Source organism: Falco peregrinus, chromosome 5 (genome assembly GCF_023634155.1).
Source record: "Falco peregrinus isolate bFalPer1 chromosome 5, bFalPer1.pri, whole genome shotgun sequence".
Classification (NCBI taxonomy): Eukaryota; Metazoa; Chordata; class Aves; order Falconiformes; family Falconidae; genus Falco; species Falco peregrinus.
Window position 1 is genome coordinate 43,860,853 of NC_073725.1, and position 22,129 is coordinate 43,882,981.

Genomic DNA, 22,129 nt, shown 5'->3' on the forward strand with positions numbered 1-22,129 from the left:
TAAAGCAAGAGTTTCCCCAAAAATATCTCAAGTCACAGAAAAAAAATCAGTACCTCAGACTCTCATTGTTATCAGCATATTCACAGTAGCTATCTCTGGACTACATTTCCAAAACAAAACACAAAAAAAAAAACTATTTGAAAAGTACTGGACAGGAAGCTGCCAGAAAGTTCAGGGGACCAGGTACAACTGCTGTGTCATGTCTGGTCTTTTTGTTTCTTTATGTTTCTGGGTTTTTTCCTGCTCACCCTTTACATACCAGATACCTCCTTTTCCAGAAAGTTAAACAAGAAGGTTGTGTTTCTGTTGTGCATAGCTCAACAGGAAGCTCATGGGCCTCTCTTAGTGGAGAGGAGAATACGTACAGATGTGCAGAAGATTGTGACTCCATTAAATCAGAAGTAAAAAAATTGTCCCCCCTGCCAAGAACAAAATACAAATCAAAATTCAGTCTTACTATGGCTTGAAATACATTCTGTTCTTCTGTCCAGTCATATTAAAGTTGTAGGTGACTTTGTCTTTCATTCTCCTGGAGACAGAATAACTTCCCATTCTTGCATTCCTACTAAGATTCCCACCCTTCACACATATTTGGTGGTGATGCTTTATGAAGAAAATGGGTGAAATTCAGGCCACATGATACCCAGCAGAAGCTTTGCCAGTGACTTTCAGGTATCTAGGACTTTATCCTGAGTGTCTCTAGGCCAGATATCTAGGACTTTATCCTGAGTGTCTCTAGGCTGAAGTATATATTTTACCATGAGGAGACTTGCAGACATCAGGGAAATTTCCTACAGGCCAAAGAACTGAGATCCAGGGAACATCAGCCAAGCCCATGGACTTAATGTTGCATGTCTCAATCTACTCAACAAAAGTAAAGTTTTCCCAGAAACTATATTTTCCTTTTGATGATTGGAGGCCTGCTGTTTATACTGAGTGTATAGTAAATCCACAGTTTGCAAACGAATTTTTATATCTAGCTGCTTGGGCACTCATAATCATAATTAAGAGCATAATCCACAGAGGAAACTGATTTGATATAAATATATATTTGTTTTTTATAAAATTATTTAATTTCCATAAAACCCCATTCCTTAATTCTCATTATAAATAAAAATACATACACAGTATCTTGGTCTAGTTAAGAATTAGGTTGAATGGAATCTGGGCAATTTATTTTTAAAATTATCTTTTTAAATGTATAAAACTTATCTTTTCTGCTGTGATTTGTAATGCTTTGTAAGTCTTTCTTTTAACAGATTTCATGCTTTCATTTGTACATTAACAACCAACATTTTATTTCAACTTCTAAGCTGCATTCAACATGCTTGAGAACTAGAAGAATTAATTAAAAGTTTTTCTTAATTATCCCTCAGTTAAAGCATTTTTTTTCTAGTGCTAGTCCTTAGCTTAGTTTCTTACTCACCTGTAAGTAGAGATTTGAAACTCATCTAACTGCTACCATCTTCTCTAACACATGTGAGAAAGTCTTTAAATTCTCTTCCAAAAAAAGCTTTTGCAGTCATGTTTCCGGAGTCTTTTCCTGTTATTATGATTTCTCACATTGATGAAACACCTTCTTTTCTATTTTCTCAGTACTCCAGGGTACTACTATATCATTTCTGGTTCTACTTGCAGAGTAATTTAAAGCTCCTTGCAGCCTGTTGAGAAACATTTAAGCTTTTGAATTATTTTGAGAGTTTGTAGTCAGGTCCAGAATGGACAGTATTGTCTGGTTGATCTTTTACTGATTTTCTGTCACAAAGATGAGACTGTTTTGTATGGACAGCATGGTCTCAGAGCCATAATGCAGAGGACATAGCCTTGCTGTGCCAATATGATAGTCACATCCAGCTTCATCTGTTGATCTGGAATGGCTGAAAAAGCTATGTGAGATAGCATCAACAATATTCTGTGCTTATCACCAATCATTTCATTGTGTTACTCTGTTTCTTCACGTCACACTTTCAACTTCAAGAGTGGCTCAAACTTACAAGAGGTAAACCCTCTTCATAAGCACTACCCACAAATCCCTGTCCTCTTCCTTTTTCCATAAGCAGTAGCATTGCCTGACTTCCCCTGAGTATCCAGGAGAAGCAGGGACCAGCAGCCCTTCCCACAGGAAAAGGGAAGGTCCTCCTGTGCACAGCACCATTCTGAGCTTAGTGAGAACTGCTCCAGCCCAGGGCCACGTTACTGTTATCCACTGTGATCTTACCCTATGGCCAGCAGGATTTGCTAGCCCTCTGCATCAAGAGAGGAACATGCACTTCGCTTGCAAAGTAGAAAAATATAAATTTACAAACGCACATCCACATAGACATACAACAGAAATCAGGCACAACTCTATCCTAATAGGCATGTAGATCTGTTTCCAGACATAGCTAAAGGCATACCAGTTAAAAGAGCTAAAAACTTCCCTAACTAGTCAGCTTGTGCAATTCTGCCACAAAGTAAGAGACAGTAACGACTGATGTCTGCCTGTCACATATTTCTCTATGCCTTGAACTCTAAACTGATGTGTCCTTCTGTAAAATTAGAATAACACACAGCTAAACACTTCAGCTCCCATGTATCCCAGTCAAGCTCTTCTAATCGGGGGAGAAGACAATTCAGCCCCCAGAGGTGAACTGCCGTCAGAGGCATATCCATTTCTTGCAATTGACTATAGCAAGAGTTTTAAATGATCGCACTCTAACTTTATTATGGCAAAAGCGTGCCAAACTTAACTAAGATGCAGTCCACTGGAAATCTGGAAGAAACCCCATCTTCTTAGAAAGGGCTCATTCTTCTCAAGCACTAGAGTAATGGAAGCAGAAGAGCAGAGAGGAAGATAGATATATATATATATCACCCAAGGAAAACTGGTCCATGTTAAGTGCCTTCAGTTTCATGTGTTGGGGAACCACTGGTGCCAATTCACATTTTCCTTTCCCAACTGTTAGTACATCAGACCCTAGTGCAATGTGGTGTGGCTGGGCTATGCAGTAAAACATGTTCCTGCTGAGTGCTTTGCAGTTGGTACAGAGCATGGGGCACTTAAGTTGGCTAATAGAGAGCACTGTATAACTGGGTTGGCTAAACTCTAAGGCAGTCAATAATTTCCTAAAGTGTACCACCAGTACACAAGCATCTCTTTACTGTTGATTTATCATCATTTGTATCAACTTATCATCTGCTATTTATTGTAAGCTCTGTGGGGCATGAGTGGTTCCATCATTTTTTTTTCATTTTGGATGGTGCTTATCAAAATTGGTATAACTTGATAATAATTTGTACTGTAGTTTTCGTAAATTGAGAGCAGACAATTGTTAATCCCTTGTATTTAATAATATGTGATTTCAGTATAGTCAGGAAATATTCATTATTCTACTTATTTTATGTCACATCTCATAATCAGACCTATTTCAAGAAAATTCTATTTTTGGTGACTCAAAATATCTGTACATGACACTTTTCTACTATATGTCATATTAGGCATTCATGGTTTTGTTTTCACTTAAGAGAATTTAAGTATTCCCTCTGACCGCCCCACCATATGTCAAACCATGCAGTTGTGTAATCTTATCACCTGTCTGTTTTTAAATGCATTTGCTTTTTTAGTCACTCCAGGAAAGGTGGTCAGGAATTACCACATTATACAGTCTACATGTCACAACATTAAAGTCATATAACTGTTTTATTTATGTAATAATTTCACTATAACCAGGAATAACTTACTCCTTGAAACGCATTTTCAGGTAATCATCTGTATTCCTTTATATTTGTTTCCCTTCTTACGTGCTTTAATTATAAAGCAATGTGACTTGGGTAATTATCTTTGTGGCTAAATCCATCCAGCAGAGAGAAAAAGAAAAAGAATAATTTATAACTGAAAATGAATGCAACACTTTTAAGAAATATTAAGCCATGTGCAGTAGGCCACCGATAAATATGCCAAGCACAAAAATTATTGGTTGAACAAGTCTAAAATTTCAATGGAATTGGATTTTTGTTCACTTTCTACCTTCCTTTGTCAGCACAATTTAACAACACTTTGTACTTCTGCTTTGAAAAGCAGCCACCTTAAATCAAGTAAAAGTGTCGTTAAATTTCCTACCCCTCCTTTAAAAATGCACAGTGATATGGCATTTCCCATTGTCTTGTCTTTAGTGCTGTTTAGAGGGCTATTGAAAGGATGCCAAGACAGCAGTACAGGTGGATGCAGAACGTATTAATAACAAAATAATTGGAATGCCAAAGCTTATGAATTAGCACTTTCCAAATTCAACTGCAATCAGCAGATTATGGGGTTTGTGCCTTATACAAACTATAAACACTGCAATTCATTATATGCACATCAAATTATTTTTTTTTTCTGCAGGCTTCTTTGCCACTGAGTGCTAAATTAAGAAATTAATCCTTCAGAGGTCAATGAAAAAGGCTTTATTGCTATTCACAAGATCAAATACTCAGAACAACAAACAGTCTTGGCAGCTCCCCCAGCCCAGTATATCACCACTCCATCTGTGCTTAGCATTCCTTCCCTAGGCACTTGGAGGGAGTTTTTCAGGCTGAGCTGAAAATTTAGACAGCTCTCAACTATTTCCCCTTTCTCCTGAAATCTCTAGCTTCAATACATCAGACAAAATAACAGCTCTGTAGGTGGAGAATGTGGACATAATTAAGGCTTAAATCCTTCCTCCCTGAACCAGTCCCTCAGGACTGATCCCTTCCTCCTTTCAACACACAGCTTTCTGCTGAACCCTCTGCTACTCCCACATGAAATAACATCTCCCTTTTCCTGCATGCACGCACAGATACCAAGCAGCTTCATGATGCTGCGATGGACAACGACACATATCCATGAGCTAACATCTGCTTAATTTGTAGACTTGGGAAAAATAAGCTGGGGAGGGGGTGGGCAGTAAAACTCTCTTTTGTTGGTCTATACAACTGTAAATACACAAAATAAATAGTAAACCACATACAGTCATTGTACCTTTTTGACCTAGCATTCTGTCTGAGCCATTGTTTTCTTTACCTGGTGTCAGGCTGAACAGTTAAAAAGTTCAGTTCAGCTAAAACATTTTCTAGGTGGAAACAGAGACCAGTTTGGGGGTTTGACTTACAGGATTATTGTTTTTCTCACATAGAAAACCTGATGGAATGCTTCATTGACGAGTTACTCGGGGGGGGGGGGGGGGGGGGGGAAGCAAAAAGCAAAATCTTCCAAGACTCTCAGACTCTTTTAGATAGTACCCCACAGTTTGCAAAAACTGATGACAGCTTTTTCTGTTTAAAAATACCTCTTTAGCTATATATAAACAGTGTGTGTATATATATATATATAGTTGCACAGGAAAATGCAGAAAGGGTAACCTGTATTATAGTGAGGTTGTACTGCACAGAAATCTAAATTTGTAACTGCCCTGCAACACTAAACGTCAAAGGCACAAAAAATTCTGCTTTTGTGCCAGACTGTGATTTTCTTTTTTACCCTTTCATCTTCTAATTAAATACTGCACATTCATCAGAAAATAATTCCCTCTTCTCTCCATCTCAGCACCACTCTTCCCTTGCTATGATATTTCCTTGGAACATCTTGCTCTACAGATGCTAACCAGCTTTTTTCTCAGTCTCTAATTGAACATAAGCAAGTTAAATTCTGATGAATTATTCTCCACTAGTATTTAGCTTTGAAGGTTGATGCCTTATATTGCAAAGGTGTCAAAAGGTTTTCGTGCCTTTAAACTTGACTATTTTTTCTAATTATATCTGCTGGTCTAGTAAAAAGATTTACATCTCCCCATGAACCTCGCTTAACCCAAATTGTAAAGTATCACATGAAATTTTTCAGGTTTTTAATGGATATTCTGCTAAGACCTTTATGTTTGCAAATATCAAACACCTTGCTGAATGTTACAAAACGGATCTCTCACAGCTGCCAGTTAATTTATTTAAATACCAAAAGTAATGCATTTTTTATTAAACAGCTAGTGAGGGAACAAAAAAGAAAGCATGCTCTCCCTTTATTTCCCTAGCAGCATCCTAGCCCTGCCTGTGGTCCACTCAATTCAGGAAATGCATAATCTCTCTGTAAATTCCAGAAGTGAATGCTGCCTGGCTATTGTCGCTGCATAATGTCCAGCAAGAGAAAGCAAAGCTTGCAGAGGGATAACAGAGTATGCACATGGCTTTGCATAAATATTGAATAATAGCTTCCTTCTGAAAGATTTGTAATGCTCTAATATCAAAAGACTTATGCATTAAAAATAACTAGAATTAATATCAGATTAGCCTTTTCACACTTCAGAATTAGGCAGCTTGGAAGATCACAAACCTGGTGACAGTGTAACTTGTTTGATACTTTCTGGATCTCATGTGAAACAGGTTTTTTGCAAAATAAAATATCCCCAATTGTTTATTAAAAATGAAATTGTTAATATCTTTATAAATGTATTATCAACTTTTGACTTATAAATAAAACCATATAAATAAACAATCTAACAGATAATCTGTATAAGCAGTTTATGGATCTGTGGAGTTTTCAGACAAAAGACACAAGCTGGGAATCTTTCCTGTACACAGACAGGAGGATCAGGCCAAAGAAATTTGCCATGTTCCATTTCTGTACTTGCCTTCTTACACAGATCTCATATGCCAATGTCACAGACATGTCATTTACCCAGCAGACAGTATTTCAGTCCATAGGAGGCAGGAAAAAGTTAAGAAACTTTTTTCCATTTCCTTCATTGCAAGATTCTTGCTCTTGTAAAGGTTTGCCCAGCCTTGTGTAAAATGGCTCAGCAACAGGACTGACTTCATTCCTCTGGAAAAACACAGTTCTCAGCCTAGCAGTGCTCAATGTTGCTGAAATTCCCCTGACGAACAGGATAAACTTTACTTGGCTCATTATGTATCCCACTTACAGATATTAAACTACTGATCCTGCAAGGCACAGAGTGCCTCCAGTTCCCGCTGAAATGAAATATAACCTTGCAACAGGACAATTTATACTACACTTATTTGCCTCTTTCCACCTTATGAGTAAACTTCATGATAAATTAATGTATGTTAAGCCACAGTTAACTTTTAAGCAGCAACCCATTGCATAGGAGTATTGCCTCTTGGGAGAGTTTACAAAGAGCAGCAACCTACAAAGCACTTGGAAGTGACAGATCTCCTCTGCTCAAATGCATTCAGGAAAAAGCCAGACAACTTCACAAGGGGTGGAGTCCTTGAACTGGAAAGAAAAAAATCCCCATGCTCATATTTTCCTGATTGACCTGTAGTTTGAGTATGATCCATATACACCACCTTGTTCGCTGGACAAGGTTGGCCTCTGTCTCTGCCACACTTACCTCAGCTTGGTGACCTCTGCAGAAAATAGCAACAAGCCAAGTCCTCTGATGCTGTTTTTCTGAATCCTAACTCTTCTGACAACCCTAAAGCTGGTCTTAATCATGAAAAAATAATCATTATCTGAAGTTAAACAGAAGATATCTGTAAGCATCGCATTTTAGCCATGTAGGACTTTCCAATCCTATCAGTACAATGAGATCTTAAGCTTCTGGCAGCAACAGCCTTTTCCCTGATGTCATCAGATTTGAAGAACAGGAATTAATAAAGTTCTATAGTCCTTCTCCTCCAAACACCTCCTGTGCCTCTCATCTTATACCCAGCTATCCCGACTGATCACCAGTCTTTCTAGTTTAAGCAACCATTGAAGAACACGTCAGTAAGCCAAGTTGCAGTTGTCCTCCACACCCTCTAAGATTAAGCTAACTCTAAGCTTAAGTAAGCATAACGTAATATACGACTTTCACCTCTGGCAGAACATGTTCTTGAACCTGGATAGAAATCTCTTTTTACAACTTCAGGCAGCAAGGTCTTCATGATGAGCTCTCAGACGGATTGATTAACAGATTTAGACCAGGAAATTTAACATGGGTGCTATGAATACTAATCAGAGAAAAGATATGGCTAGGATTAGGGTAAGGTTATGGACAGAAGTGGCTGCAGGATTCAGTTTATCCCTGAATTTTGCAAGACATGGCGAGTTAACAGGACTGTCAGTGTTTGCAGTGGTAAATGTCTCATGTTTACTGGCGGGTAAGACTGGAAAAGGTAGAGGGTAGCTTTGGAGTTTGAGGTTGAGCAAGGGCATTAGAGGACAGTTATTTCAGGATTTCAGCATTTAGGGCAACCCTCCAAACCATTAAGTGTCAAGCACAGTTGCACAGGATCTGCTCAACTACAAGAAAATTCACTGCACAAGTCTCATAGAAATATTTTTTTGTTAAGCAGGAGTGGTCAGCAATGCTATAAATCAGCTGGACCTACACAATCTGTCTAGCTACTATTCTGGCATATACCATGGATCAGGTTAGAACATAAACAAGAGAACAAAGAAACTTGCCCATGGGGTAGTGTACAACTGAGCATTTATGTTTCTCTTCAATACATTTTGTGCTCTATAGTAAACAAAACCATGTTAAAGTAAACCTACAGCAACCAACCTATCGTCATCCTCACCATTTAGTTTTCACATAGTCCCTGTTATACTTTTATCTCCTACCAATTAGCACTTTCTCAAAAAAACTCCTAGACACAAACTCCAACTTAATACAAAAATAGGTGAGTTAAGGGTAAAATAATTTAGCTCTTGGGATGTAAGCTGTGCCATATCAGTCAGCCTTTGGGGCCAAATGGTCCCTGTCATTTGGATGATTGTCCAAATTTAATTCTCACAAAGTCTTTGGTATGCCCATTGCTGAAATTTCCCAGGGTCTCATGAACAAATTACTGCTCAGCTCACACAATACCATGGATACAAGCAGTCATGAAAACCATCTCTCACCTCTCCACTGGATGCCTTGAGTTGAAGACACTCTTGTGTTTCTTCCTGACACATGGCATCTTTGAGAAACTTTTTCAAGTCTCTTGCAAGAGGTAGGATTGTTTCTTTTCTGTACATTTCCAAATTGGTATAGCTGAGGTCTTTGCCAATTGGCACTACAGGTCTAGGTCAGCAGCTTCAAAAACTGAGCAGTTAACTTTGCTTGGTAAACACCAGCAATTAACAACGAGCTAAGAGTCCCTGTCCGTAAGGTAATTAGAAGAAAGGGCTCATTCCAGGTAAGGTTTGTTGCCAAGTCTGGTCTGTTTTGTGCAGATACCTTAATAGGATGGGCAGGGAACAAGAATTTCTATTATTTGGTTACCAAGTATTCTATTACTGAACTTTTTTCTAAGAGCTCTTCCCTGCTTTTTCTCAAATACCTGCTGTACTACATAAGAGATGTGCTGAAAGCACAAGGTGTTCAGTTCATACACAGAAAAAAAAAGACAAAAAAAAAAAGAAAGAAAAATGCAAATGCAGGAAAAAGGAAATCCATCATTATCATTTACAGCACTATAAAGCTAGAAAACCAGAGAATATGAAATAGTAGAATAATTCATACCACATATAAATTTACCATTAATAAAGACACAATTAGGTAAATGCCACAACACCAATGAAATAGACTTGTTCTGCAGCTTCACTGCTGTGCTGTACCAACTCTCTTGTATGTGAATTAATAAACCTCATTAATATCAAGTAACCAAAGGCAAATATATAGAGGACTGATTCTGCACATATACCTTTGGCTGATTTTATGGGCATAAGCTCTCTCATTGATGTCAATGGGACAACACATTCATGTAAAGTTAATTCTGACCATAATTATTTGCAGCATTAGAGACTTCTTTATAATATGAAGAAACAGAGATCAAAACTGTAGTGTCGCTTATGGTAAACTTGATTTGAATGACACTTTTGTACAGTTTCTCCTTATTTTTCCCTACATTTCATACTGTCAGTACATCCAGAAACTTCTATAAGAATTACTGTCTTCCAATAAATCTAAGACTGTATATACTAATTAAGTGGGCTATCTTGTGTCCATATGGATATATAGAGGAATAAATAAATACTTTGTAAAGAGGCCATAACACAAATTCTATACATGGCCAGGTTTTGGCCTAATCTAATCCTCCTTTTTTTGTCACATTTTGTATAATACATATTTTATTGATAAACTAGCTATAGTGTTGTCTAGAATTTGTACCAGAACTCCCCATGGCTCAATCCCAAAGCCTACAGGTCTTCCTGTCATGAAAAAAGCATGAAAAATAGGGACTTCCAGTCTCAAAATTTTATTTTCTAAGCTGGAGCTAGGCATGTCTGATATCTGCATAGACTAGGTGCTCCTCCACTTTCATATTTCAGGAGGCTTGATCTATAGGTGTTCTCAAGACACACACAGAAGATACACCATTGGAGTTGGTTCCCTACAGCTTGTAGTTGTCAGTTTTTGTTCAGCTAATTAGTCATGATGCCACTATGGAGGAACTGGGTGGTTCCTCGTTTTGCCTGTGAAGATCCAAATGTAATCCACTCCTGCAAATATCCTAACACTTAACAGCACTTAAGCCCAGGACTTTTCCTTACTGTGAGTGAGCAATGTCAGATAACAGTCTAAAAACCAGGACATTGTTCTCTGAGATGAGTGTAATAATCATTAGTCTACAGATCTATAGTTATTTTCTCCTTCTCTCTTTCACTCTCCTAAGGCATCTTGAATTGTTTTCACCTGCCAAAAGAGCCTAGGAGATCGAGATCGAGCTGCAGGTTTGAATCTTCATAACCTGAAGCACTTCCAGAGTGACTGCTCTCTAAGAGGCTAGGCTAGAAGAAATACTCAGCTGTAGAAATAACTAACTTTCCTTCCTGCAAGGAGAGGTAACTTCTTTGGAAGAAAAATTATAGGTACCTGTCTTCAAGTGGACATCTGGCTTTTGGATTTGAAGGCACCAGAGGCATCCACATAGTGGACGGGGATGACATTGCAGAAACGCCTGTGCTCAGTGTTTCTATTTAGCTGGCTTGAAGCACCTCTGCACACATTTCAGAAACTTCCCACCCAGATAGGGTGATGGGTTTGCATCTTGCTCTGGGGTAAGTATGCTATCCTAACTGTTGTAAGAGGGAGCCTCGGCACACCATGCAGTTTTCACTTCCAGAGCTGTTGCCTAAAGGGTGGGTTAGGTAACTTCAGCTTTGTCACACCCCATTCTCTGCAGATCCAGTTAAAGCGGTTTACTGGACCCAGCCCCTATTTCTTTCAGAAATTCTTCACTGTACTCTCATGTTTAAATACTCCTTTTCTTTAGCATTGAAATAGGCTGATTGTCATGTGTTTGATAAAGCCTGTTAATTTACATAATTTTAATAAAAATAATTAAACTGATGGAAGAACAGTTTGTTATTCGTTTTCAAACTGAAAACAGCCATCACTGCCTTTTCATGAGAAATGAAGGCCTCTATTTTTTAATATCAGTCTCCAAATACATAAAAATCATTTTCATACTTAGTTTTCATCTTTGCTTCATAGCAAATTAAAAATGCAATCTATTTACATCTTCCATGGTAGCAGATTTATGTAGCAGAATCACTGAGCAATGGATACAGATTTCCTGCAGAATATTTCATCCAAAAATAATTAAGACCTGAATGCAAAATCTATGAAATTCACTAAAATATATATGAAACAGGACTGAGATCAGATTTTGCATCTCAGTAAGGATGGTTGCTAAGACGTAACAAAACAACACTGTCTTGTAAAATGGAGGGAAGCAATCTTGTGATACAAATGAAAAGAGAAATTGTCACATGGTCTATTCTATTAAGATAGAGCATCATTTTATATACAGTATCAAAATTAAATTAAACTGGCTATTCTTTCCTATTATTCATTAGCATTTCACATTTTCAAAGCCTTCACTTTTTCAGTTTCAGCATTGCTAGTGAAAAAGACTAACGTGGCTGCTTATTTCAGCCTTTCTTTAATTTTTCTCCCGATAGATTTTCAATGCAGCTCTATTTTTCTGCAAGCAAAAGCAAATTACTCCATACATTCCTCATCTTTTCTTTGTGCCACAGCATCGATCATACTGAAGGCAATACGTTTTCTTAGTATTAATTTTGTAAAACCCATTGAGTAATAATGACACCAATTCATTCACGTTTGTGGATCTATAGAGGCTGAATAAGTAGTTAACTTTTTGGCCAGTGCTAACTAGGTTCTGCATACCAGAAGAGTGTGGACTATGTCTTGAATACTTTCCAATACTTCAGGTTTAATTCTTTCTCCTAAAACCTAAATAAGAATAATTCATTATTGCATCATCTTGAATCTGATCTTTATAATGTAATTTCACATGCTAGAGCTGGCTGGGAAGAAAAAATACAACAAAACATTTTCCTTTAGAATCTGCTCTTTTGTTGAAAACTGAGAACTTTTGGGGGGGTGGGAATCAGTTTGAACAGTTTTTTCTACAAGGTGATTTGAAACGTATAGTTTCCTACCAGCCCACCAACTTAGCTCCATGACAACCTACTGAGCCAAAGCCCTTGAACCATGGAAACGATGGTCCTGAGATCCCGCCCCTTCTTTATCTTGTCAGCCCCAGAGATGAAACCTCCCTACACAGCCAGTCTCACCAAGTTAACTTGGTAACAAGACTTCCATTGTTTTCAGTCTGGAAGAAAAAAAAAAAAATCCACCTTTCAATTGCAGAATCCCTTCAATAGGTGGTTCATCTAGTATTTTCTTAGAGGTTGAAGCTATTGCAGTAATTTTTACAGGCCCAGAGTGGCTTTTCACTGTTGTGGTTTATTTTCATTTCTTTACTTTTAAGAGGTGACAGATCAATGATCAGAAAAAAAGTTTAGGAAAGAAAAATATTTTTCCTTTCCTGAAGGAATTCATATCTCTGCAAAGTACACTACTATATTATCAGGTTACTGGCTGAAGCACAGAAGTCTGCTATTTATATCAATAAAAGCAAAATCACAATGAACCTACCACTGCATTAGGTCATAGGGGAAAAAAAAAAGAAAAAAAGTATTGATTTTCTTTGGATGAGCTATAGCAGAAATATATTCCTCTTCTTACTTCCCATGTAAAGGTATGGAGGTAATGATAACAAATGAATTTAGATTACTGTTCGGTTTTGGATACAGATCTAAAGCACTTCAAAGGCAACATGGCAAAACGATGTACTTACTTAGCCCTGCTGCTTGAGACAGAGGTGTTTTGGTCTAGGCAGACATCTGACATGGAATATATCAACCTAATTGAGTAATGTTTTGGCAGAATTTCCTAAGTATTTGTTAACTGTGTCAAAAAATGGAATTGTACAATGTCAGTTAAAGCAGTACTTCAATCTGTGCCATAAACACAGCAGAGTGCAAGGAAACTTTTTTCCCCATGTCCAAATCCAAGAAAGGAACAGAGAAGGAACTTTATTAACAGTAAAAATTTTGCTCCTTACTGCTGTTTCTGCTCCTGACACTTTCCTGTCCTCATCTTCTTTCAAACAGAAGTTAGGTGATTTGTAATCGGTGGGTGTTGTACAACCTTGCTGCTACTCCCGTTTCCATTCATGAAAGAGTTCCCCTTAACTTCAATGTGCTGGGATGAAACTCTTGTATGAGACCACATCCTTTCTTATTCAGATGAACAAATGGAGGGTACCACTGCTAAGACTGAACAGCTAGTGTTCAGAGAAAGTCACATAGATCCTTTTCTGAACCTCTTAATCAATGAAATAATTGCACATTTTCTAACTGTAAAATCAAGGAGGGGAGTCAGTTTAGGAAAAAAAATATGGTTTAAGAATCCAGATTGCATTGCACCGGCATCTAAAAATAGAGTCATTTTGATTTATGAATTATAGTAGTTTGCTACAGACATCACAATACAGTTATGCCTTTCAAATACAAGCTTTCAAGTTGTATGATTCAAAATACACAGTAGAGATGAATCAATGGGAAACAAATTATCACAGAAGGATGCCCGAGTAGATCTTTGAACAATAAATGACTTTTTTTTTTTTCCAAGTAGTGTTAAAAGTTAGAAACTTATATACCATTTGTATGAATGATATATTAATTAGGGGCATGGAATTCCACTAATCTATGCAGAGATAACTATTACCACAGCTAACAGAACAAGAAAAAAAAATGCAAGCGTGAAAAGGAAGTTTTATATTTATGCTGTCAGATGTTGCGATCAATGGAAAAGCATTTACGGCACTAAAATATATACTTGCTCTTGTGGCAATGCTGGCAACAGGTCTACAGAAAATGGATAATTAGTATGGCCTTTTTCTTTCTTTTCAGGTAATCTGGACAAGGAAACCTTTTATAGAAATTCAAAAACTACTCGGTGAAAACACATAACAGATCACCTATCTTCATCAGTCCCTCGGAAGACCTCAGATACATTATAGGGAGAAAAATCAGCACCAACCACGTGTGAACATGCTGAATCCAAGGACTCTTCTGAAGTACTAATGCATTTCTTTGCACTAAGGAGACATGCTATATTTCTACTCTCTCCTAGAAGCCCTGCATGCCTCTGAACTGGAAGTTCAACACAATCACTGATCAAGTATTCCAACTATGCATAGAAAAGCAGACAGAAGGCTTTTACTAGAATAGATTTCCAGTAAACAATATACTGTTAAATAACAATTCCCCAAACACGCATTTTCTTTCTTGTTCCATTACTTAATCAGATTTTTGTCAAATCAGATTAAACAATTAACATAACCTTCAGACGCTGCAATCTCCAAAGAAAAAAGATTTCTCTTCCTCCAAGCAACGATTAACCAAGCAGGGGCTGTATCCTCCTCCTGTACCTTAGCCCTCCAAGTAATACTCCCAACAGCTGTTGGTATATTAGCTATTAAGGCTGACATCTGTTTGTCAGAATACAGTTCTTGATGGTTCCCTAGTGCCTTTGCTTAAACAGATAGCTTTTACTGATAACTGATAACATAGTATTATATATACACTTAACACTGCCAGTGAGACACAATTGAGCCCATCACAAAAGTGCTAAGCAGTGATAAGATTTGCAAGGGAAACAAATTGTGCATGGCCAGTCACATAGAAAATACACAGACCTTTATAAAACATTCAAGAAATTTTAATGGAAACATACCAGAAATGTGAACCCAAAAAGGCACTCATCATGTATTCTCAGATGACGTACTCTCTCAATGTAATTGATAATGAAGCTTTTTTCAGCCAACACTTTTCATTTTCTTGTGGGAATATACGTATCTTTGCGATAAGTTTCCCAAAACAAAAAGCCAGAAATGTCAGAGTGTATTTTTTTAAATATAAAAAAGCAACGAGGGGAAAACAGTTCACGTGTGTGTGTGTGTGCATGTACATATATATATAAAAAAAGAGAGAGAAACTGTGAAAGAAAACAGCAAATGCATAGTGCACCCCCATGAGATAACAAATTGTTAGAATAACTGTCAGCAACTGGTTTTTATCTATCTCCTGGGAAAATTTTCAGTCACAAAACGTCATTCTGAGAAAACAAAGTTCAAAATTAAAAGGTGAGATGATACTTCCCTAAGTTTTTTGTAGTCTTATGCTCTGGATTTCATGTTTTGCAAACTGGGAGTAAATAATTTTGTCCTTCTCTCTTTCTTACTAATATATGGAAAGCAGGTTTATCCATCATACCTATTTTGAACCGTCCAAACTCCTTCCACGGTATTTTTTCATGTGTTTCTTTTCTTCTGTAAATTCATTACTTTTGTAGTCAGAAATATATATGAGGACATTAAAAAAAGTTTCAGAAGAATCTTTAATTCCCACAGTAATACCTCCTAGGACACTAAAACAGTTTATCTGAATTATTGCTGAACTTGGTGACATCTTTACATAAACCAAACATTTTGTAACTAAAATATTTGCATTTCCTCCAAAGAAACATGCTCATTTTTCTTTCCCTGTATCCATCAAGGCTCTGGCAACTGTCTTAAAATATTTCTACAACTAGAAAGTAACAAAACCAAAACAAAAAAAAAATCTGATCTGTAAAATATACTTTATTTTTACACTTGCTTGGTGCTTTATATATTTTTCTTAAACTAGGATCAGAATTGTTTTGACATGATATTTTTATTTAAAATCAATGTTACATTCAAGACACCAGATATTGGGGAATTCCAAGCTAAGGAAAACTCATGGTAACCTGGGAGCCAAATCTTCTTTAAAATATTATTATCAAAATTTTCTACTATAACTGCTGTCTTCTTTCACCTGTACAAAAAAAAAAAAACCAAAAAAAACCAAAACAAAAAAACCCAACAAAAACAAAGCCAATTAGGAAATGCCCAAATCCCTTTCACATTCTTGAACTTCCACCTGTCAGAGATGAATGTTTCCAAGGAGACAGAAGAGAGAAAACTGAATTCTGTTCAGTAGTATGGTACAGATAATAGTAAATTACAATAATAAAAAAAAAGCTCACTGCAGAGATGGAACCTTTCTGTTTTTTTCCTGGAATTTTTACAAAAAAATATTTTCATTTACATGAGAATTTGAGCTCTCTTTAGAAAAATCAAGTATCTGAACATTCACATATTGCCTTTTCCTGCAACTGCCTGAAAGATCAGTTAAGTGAAAGGTATTTGGAGCCCCGTTCTCATAAAAGCATTGGATAGTTCAAGCTGGAAGGGACCTAAGAAGGTCTTTAATCTAACTTCCTCTTCAAAACAGGATCAGCTACAAGGTTATGCCAGGTTGCTCAGTTATTCCTTCTACAGACTGAAGCTCTCTCTAGCAGGTCATAGAAGTGTCAAAGGTAAGATCATTTAAAGCATTTTCTATTTGGGCAAAAGGACAAGAAACTACTGTGGAAGGTCTACCTTGCCACCCCATGGTGCAGGGTAGGGGATCAGCATCTGGACATCTGCATTGCAAGCAGTCATTGACACAACAAGTCCTCTGGCAGTATTCTGAAATCAGGGTACTGTGTGTCTCACTTTGACGTGACACCTGCTCTTCAGGGAGAAGGGCTGGAGAACAGTTTCCAGATCACAAGCAGCAGAACTGAGGGGAAATCCAAGAATTTGGTGTTTTGATTTCTCTGAGCAGATAGCCCCTGCCTCCTAGTAAATCAAGAATCCAGTATACTTAGGAACAAGTGATACTGGACTAAAGAAGGGTTCACAGCTTACCAAGGCCAGCTTCCTTTGCCCACAAGACAGCAGTGCATTTTGAACAGAGAAAGCCTTTCTCCAGTAAAGGTCTCTTATTCTTCCTCTGTCCTTTTGTACAGAGGTCCTTCCCTGACACCTTAGGTTGTTCATGCACGCTTCAATGACAGAGGTAGGCAGACATGCAGATACTCCTTTTCTGTTTATCATCCCCTGTAGGCTACCTGCAGGCAGCAGCATGCTCCCTATAGATAACTTTTCCAAGGTGCCTAATTCTTCCTCTATTGTGTAAGAAATCCTGGTGTCTTACTAGGATTCTGTTACAGCAACAGCACATTTACATATTATATCACTAAAATTACGAAGTGAACTTTAATCTAGCTTTTGAGTGGCTACGGCTCCTGAAACTGGGGAGCCTTCAGAAAACTTTAAAATGAGAGAAGGTAGTTTAAATGTACAATAACAACTTCAGGCAACAGAACAGAAAACTAGGGCCTCAGCAAAGCTATCAGGCGGAGGTGCCTTCATATCAGGCTCCAGAGAATGCAATTGGCTCTATGGGAAGGAAGGAAGAAAAGATCTTGTGCACTTTATATCTACAGGAAAAAGGTCATGAACTCCATACAAAAGCAATATTTTAAATATTTAAATTTAACATAAGATATTTCATGAGTCATCCTCCTAAATGTGCTAAGCCAATACCACTTCTGTCAAAAGGAGCTTTGCTCAGCGGTAGCCTCAGTTGTGAGCACAGTGATCCTGCAATCACCCAAGCTTCAACACAGAACAAAAGGCAGAAATTTAAGTGTTGCCCACTCTAAAGAATACGTAAACAGGCTGTGGAGCATTCAGCTTTTGAGGTCTTACTTCAGTTTCCATCATGATAATCACTAGACTGCCATTAGACTCAAACCTTCTGGAGCTTTGCAGTAGGAATATCAAGTTAGGACTTCAATCCTGATGAAATAATTTCTGCCTCTGGCATATCCATAAAAACTACCTTATCATCATTTGGCCCATTAAATCAGTTTATTATTTTACAGGAGCCATTTACCCCTAATAGTAATACCTCATCACTGATAGTATTATCTGCTTCAGGAACACAGTATGGCTTGTTTTTTAGACTTGATTGCTCAATGTGGCTTGAAGGAAAATCTCTCCACATTTTTAATTTGATTGAACGGTTCTTTATCTTTGAGAAGATGGCTGAAAATGAAATATGCTGTCTGCCAGTAGCTGCTTGTGCTATTATCTTGTACCTATGTTATCTATTTGGTTATTTTTTTCTTTCAGATTGAAGTTTTAATTTTTATATACTGTGATCTGAGTATTAGTAACTTCACGAATCAACAGGAAAGGAAGTCATGAAAGAAAGCTAAGGACTGCTCAGAGAATGAAAGGAAACACAAGAATGGCTTTCCTTACAGATGGCCTTTAAAGTGAAAGAGCAGTTGAGATTGCCTCTGCTCAGAGGTGCCATAGCATAAGAATACAGTGAGTGAAAACAAGCAAGAAGGGTCATAACTGTGCCCTCAGATGCACTCAGAGGACTCCCATTGACTCCAATCAGAGCCAGATGCCAAAATCTTATGACAGAATTTAACCCCGAGCAACCCTTTCAAGCAGCAGACCAAACTGTGGTTTCAGATATACACACGCAGTTCCCAAAAGAGAGAGAGGCTGCAAGTGCTTGTGTTTCTCACTTGCTTTCCAGCCATGCTTTTCTTCACCAGGGACCTCTTGACGGACGAAGCCTGAACTTTGCTCATAGACTGTATTTTCAGGCTTTTTTACCACTGCTAAGCCCTCTACCATACACTTGTCCCCTGCCCCCAGATCAGAGGTACATAAAAATGCTTTCAATTATACCAAAAACATACTACCATACTTCCAAAATATCTGTCATAACTGTATCAAAAGCAAGCAGGCCCATGGTGAAAATACCACCTACCTCAGGTGCCACACAGCAGATGAAAGTGATTGAAGGGGGTGAAATTAGTATGAACAGAGTTTATGCTTCAGATACACATTCTTCTTGCAATTAATTATGTTTGGTTGGGACTGAGAGATTTGGACTTTTGAACAGAGCATCCTACAGATTTAACCCCACCAACCCATTTTTAGCCACAGTATGCAAGCCTAAAAAAATTCTTTCCACTAAAGACACTTATTTTGCATACATATTACCCTAAAATTCTTGAACATCCTACCTGAAATCTTCCAGGTGATTAAACCTGACAGCCTGCCCTGTGGAAAAACAATCCAGAAAAAAATATAGAATGCTCAGTGAATAGAAGTATTTGCTATGCCTCATGCATCATAAAGTATCCAGCCAGTTCATCTTCATAGACATAACTTAAATTACTAAAACCAAGTTTAAATACCTATCAGTATTCCTCAAGAGCTTGTACTATCATAGCAATATCTGTGCAGAGATTTTTAAGCAGAGACCACATGTGTTTGGCAGAGAGGTGTGGATGGGGTCTTGGTACTAAATGCCAAGCCACAGCAGGATTGCAGACTTCCCATGAAAGATACAGGGAAAGGCAACCTCTGGTCACACCAGGCACATGCCTGGAACAGTCTCAGTGGCTGTGGGATAGCAAAGCAAGATCTGCAGTGGCAGCTATAAGTCAAGCCAGACCCATGACAGATAAAGTTTTAATAGGTTTAGGATCGTCACAAATAGAATAATTTCAGATGACCAGCAGAAGGGGTGGATGCTAGCCAATTAGTCTTCTCCAGGTGCATCAACCACCTTATGGAAGAGATTCTCAAAACAGTTAATAAATTTATTCATTTTTCCCAAAATGTTACACTCACACCAACTTATGCATGCATTTTACAGCATTTGATGTGCAGCTTTTCCATCTGTCTCAGTTGCTACTGACAATGCATGTGTCAATTTGTCCCTTATTTCATATTGAAACTATGTTTAGGAGCTGAAAATCCCTAAGTACACAGGTGGCTTGCAATTCATGGTACCAGCAAACAGATGTGGGAGCTAAGTACTCAGGGTCATATCACAATTCATTATCTGAAGATAGACCGATATTGCACAGCTTTATAAATATGGAGATATTTAAAGCAGCTAGCTTCTAAGTAACTATATTTTCTTTATTTAACTACAGGCAAAATTAAGTGTTCTGTTGAAAACCTTTTTGTGCCTATAACAGAAATTATCCACTTCAAAACATGATGAATTCTTCAGTTTCTAACTTCCCCATTTGTTCATACATATAAATTCAGATAAGCCCCATAATCTTGTAAGTTTAGCTAATGAAAATTTTTGTATATTCTTTAACAAAGAAACAAACCCAGATATGCCAAGAAATCCAGTAGAAAGGTGGTGGTGGGTTGCCTTTTAAATGTACGAGAAAAGTTCCTGATGTGCTATGCTTTCTTTTTTTTGCTATTCAGTGTGGCTTCTCTATGCAGGAGGTAATGAGTCAAAAATAATGATTTATCAGAGTCACAGAAAATATATTTGATCAAACAAGGTAATTTATCAGTAAATCCTGCCGAATTATGTACAGACTTACATAACATTTAAGATGTTGTATGTATGTTAAAAAATGTTATCTTCCCCGCATCTAATATTATATGACTGTCTCTTATTTTTACTCTTCCTCAGAACTGAACTGACGTACTGTGAATCTTCCTTGTACAGAATTTTTTAAAAGAAATTAATACCATATCTTTCTAATTTTCTAGCTGGTATTTTATAAAACTTCAGAATTACAAAATTTCATCTTGTCTCTATACTTATATATTCAGGTAATATTTTTTCTATTAATCAAGCTGTCTTGGTATACTTCTCCAATGCTGATATGGTAGTGAGTATCCCTCCTCCAACAAAGATATTAATCAAATCAGTAACTCTGCAAAGCTTTCCTTTATCCCTCTCATCAATTTTATTTTTTCTTAAACAAATGGTTTCTGTCATTGTGATTTATATCCTTAGTAGCTCACACTAAAATTATGTTTGCTGTGTAACCATCTAACAGCTTAGCTATGCCACGTCAACCATCAGGGCAGTCTGAGAACAGAGTCAAGACATCCTGAATTCAAAGCTCAGGAGTTTGCCAAGCTCTCAGTCTAGCCTTTAGGCAATGTATTTTTTATTATTTTTTTTTATACACCTGGGTTTAGGGTGAGAAGCCAAAACCCAAAGCCAGGAACTGAGGTTGCTGTAGATTGCTGGGGAAAAGCATATACCACACAAGGGATGCCCAAAACCCAGCGTACCAGCCATCAAGACACATCTGATTTCTGACTCTTCTTGGGAGCTCAGAAACCCACCTCCAGACTGGCTCAGGATGCTGTGTTGCTTCTACTGGAAACACCACTGACACATTCCATCTCACCTCAGCATTGAGACTGGGCAACTGGAAGAGCGAGCAAACTGTAACAGCCATAACAAAGCTTCAGTACAAGGACCACAGCTCGGACTACAGGCCAGGTCTCCTCTCACTTGCCCCCTGGCCACAAAGCGTCCGCTACATGATGACAGGATTGCATGTTGAGAGGCAGGATGCCATGCTCCTCCACCTCAGCTCACACCTCAGTACCTAGGCTGTCTCCGTGGAGAGCTACTTGAGGCTATTATACAAAAAATTAGGGAACTAATGTCACCAGCTGCGATTTTTAATTGAGTGGTCAGAGCTACTATCGTTTGCAGTGTCTAGGTAGATAGAGTACCTAAACAATGAAGATGATTTTTTGGTCATTCCACCTTGAGCCAAGCACCGATCTCAGCATGTGCTTTTCCCAACTGGGCTACCAGGCAAACAGAAGGAAAGTCCAAAAAGCACATCCAATACTACCAGCCATAGCCCCTTACCTAAATACCGGTCTCCTAATCTTTATCAATCCCCGCCTACTTGGCTGAGGGGTGCAGGCTGTCTGTGGGATGTTCTGCAAAGTAAAATGAAGATGTACTACGCAAGGAAACCCAGGCAGGCCCCAAGGGCAGTCTCAGCACTGCCCTTGTGCCACACGCTCCAACTCAGGGGCAGCAGTGCCATCTCTCCACCTCCCCACCGTGCTCACCCCCAGCACCCTGCAGCTC

At 38.0% G+C, this 22,129-nt stretch overlaps 1 long non-coding RNA gene across 1 annotated transcript in view; it reads right to left on the reverse strand.

Annotated features, from left to right (window-relative positions):
* Positions 1–22,129, reverse strand: part of LOC114010267 (uncharacterized) — a 104,750-nt gene that overhangs the window by 81,482 nt on the left and 1,139 nt on the right. The gene's annotated exons all lie outside the window — the stretch shown is intronic.